Consider the following 2773-nt stretch of genomic DNA (forward strand, 5'->3'; position numbering starts at 1 on the left):
CCTGCAGCGTTTGAAAAATATTGCACCTTTCAACCCCAAAGTGCACTATTACTCCTACACTTCAATTAATAAATAATCTGGATTCTTATAACCACCTTGCCTCTAGTAGACCACTGACACGTATTCCGACTCATCCTGAACACACAATCTCGGCGTCTGCTCACTTTAATTGTTCAAGTTAATAGGGCCTAGGTGTTTCCTCTCAGGGGCCACAACGAAGAAATGAAATCCAGTAATTGATACAGTACCTGCTGATGCAGGGCCTGTCACTAAGTCTCTCTAAATTATCTCCAGTTCGTACAAACAGCAGCTTCAGATTGACAAACCTCTGCTCCATAAGTAAGAATTTTGCAACACTTTAAGAAAGTATATTCAAAGGTCTTTGAATCAACTACCTCACCCACGACAGGTAAGTGTCTAATAGACCTCCAGGACGTTTATGACGAGTGTCAGCGGGAGCTTTTCTTTCTGTAAGATTATGCTATTATAAAGTTAGTCTGTGTCGTCCTTGTTTGAGAAATACAAACAAATAGGTGAAACAAATCCAGTGTAATTCTAAATTACGCGGTTGCTGTGCTGATGTTCAAGTAAGAAGGAGCCTGCAAGATGCGTTCCGCATTGAGAGAGAGCCGGAGAATACTTTACAGCGACGCCAGCGTGCTCTGTGTGTGTCCCACGCCACACGCTGCAGCGTACACTAAGGTGACTAAAGTTACGAGCTACCTCCTTCTCCTACTTGTCACTAGGGCCTCCCGTCGGGTAGACCGTTCGCCAACTGCAAGTCATTCGATTTGACTTCGGCGACTTGCGCGTCGATGGGGATGAAATGATGATGATTAGGACAACACAACGCCCAGTCCCTGAGCGGAAAAAATCTTCGACCCAGCCGGGAATCGAACCCGGGCCCTTAAGACTGACATTCTGTCGCGCTGACCACTTCTTTTTTTTTTTTTTTTTAATCTCATTTTGTTCGTTTTTGATCGTTGCATCTGCTCGGGGTGGACGTCGCAAGACACCCGTTTCAGTTCGTTGTTGATCCATGAACTCAGTTTTTTTATTACAGAGGGCAGCTAACCCTCTGACCGAACACGCTGAGTTACCGTGCCGGCATCACTCAGCTACCGGGGACGGACAGCTACCTCTTAATATCGTGTTGGACCTCCTTTTGCCCAGCGTAGTGCAGCAGCTCGACATGGCATCGATTCAACGGAAATACTGAGCCATGCTGCCTCTATAGCCGTCCATAATTGGGCAAGTGTTGCCGGTGCAAGATATTGTGCACGAACTGACCTCTCGATTATGTCCTATAAACGTAAGATGGGATTCATGTCGGGGAACCTGTGTGTCCAAATCAATTGGTTCAAATGGCTCTGAGCACTATGGGACTTAACATCTATGGTCATCAGTCCCCTAGAACTTAGAAATACTTAAACCCAACTAACCTAAGGACATCACACAAGACCCAGTCATCACGAGGCAGAGAAAATCCCTGACCCCGCCGGGAATCGAGCCCGGGAACCCGGGCGCGGGAAGCGAGAATGCTACCTCCCGACCACGAGCTGCGGACGTGTCCAAATCACTCGCTCGAATTGTCCAGATTGTTTTTTCCAATCAGTTGCGAACAGTTGTGACGCTGTGACGTGGCGCATTGTCGTCATAAAAATTCCATCGTTCCCAGAATGAGATTTTCACTCTGCAGCGGAGTGTGCGCTGATATGAAACTTCCTGGCAGATTAAAACTGTGTGCCCGACCGAGACTCGAACTCGCAGGAGAGCTTCTGTAAAGTTTGGAAGGTAGGAGACGAGGTACTGGCAGAAGTAAAGCTGTGAGTACCGGGCGTGAGTCGTGCTTCGGTAGCTCAGTTGGTAGAGCACTTGCCCGCGAAAGGCAAAGGTCCCGAGTTCGAGTCTCGGTCGGGCAAACAGTTTTAATCTGCCAGGAAGTTACAATTCCATCGTTGTTTGGGAGCATGAAGTCCATGAATGGCTGCAAATGATCTCTAAGTAGCCGATCATAACTATTTCCAGTCAGTGATCGGTTCGGTTGCACCAGAGGACTCAGTCCGTTCCACGTAGACACAGCCCACACCATTATGGAGCAACCACCATCCTGCACAGTACCTTGTTGACAACTTGGGTCTAGGGCTTCGTGGAGTCTCCGCCAGATTCGAAACCTGCCATCAGCTCTTACCAACCGAAACAGGAACTCATGTGATCTGGCTACGGTTTTCTAGTTGTCTAAGCTCCAACCGATATGGTCACGAACCGAAGAGAGGCGTTGCAGGCGATGTCGTGCTGTTAGCAAAGGTACTCGCGTCGGTCGTCTGCTGCCATAGCCCATTAACACCAAATTTCGCTGGACTGTCCTGACGGATACGTTCGTCGCACGTCCCACACTGGTTTCTTCGGTTATTTCATGCAGTGTTGTCTGTCCGTTCTCACTAACAACTCTACTTAAATGCTGCTGCTGTCATTGAGTGGAAGCCGCCGGCGACTGCATTGTCCGTTATGAGAGGCAATGCCTGAAAATTCTCGGCGCACTCTTGACACTGTGGATCTCGGAATATTGAATTCCCTAACGATTTCCGAAATGGAATGTACAAAGCGTCTAGCTCCAACCGCCATTCCGCGTTCAGAGTCTGTTAATTGCTGTCGTGTGGCCATAATCACGTCGGAAACCTTTTCACACGTATCACCTGAGTACAAATGACATCTCCGCCAATGCACTGTCCTTTTATACCGCCATCTGTAAATGTACATGTCACTATCCCAC

The 2773-nt window shown here is 48.2% G+C and overlaps 1 non-coding gene across 1 annotated transcript; it reads left to right on the plus strand.

The window, feature by feature from the left end:
* The first annotated feature begins 1847 nt into the window (after positions 1-1847).
* Positions 1848-1922, plus strand: Trnas-cga (transfer RNA serine (anticodon CGA)). Its single transcript has one exon. It is a non-coding gene; the product is annotated as a tRNA-Ser (tRNA).
* The last annotated feature ends 851 nt before the right edge of the window (positions 1923-2773 follow it).

Source organism: Schistocerca nitens, chromosome 1, assembly GCF_023898315.1.
Source record: "Schistocerca nitens isolate TAMUIC-IGC-003100 chromosome 1, iqSchNite1.1, whole genome shotgun sequence".
Lineage (NCBI taxonomy): Eukaryota > Metazoa > Arthropoda > Insecta > Orthoptera > Acrididae > Schistocerca > Schistocerca nitens.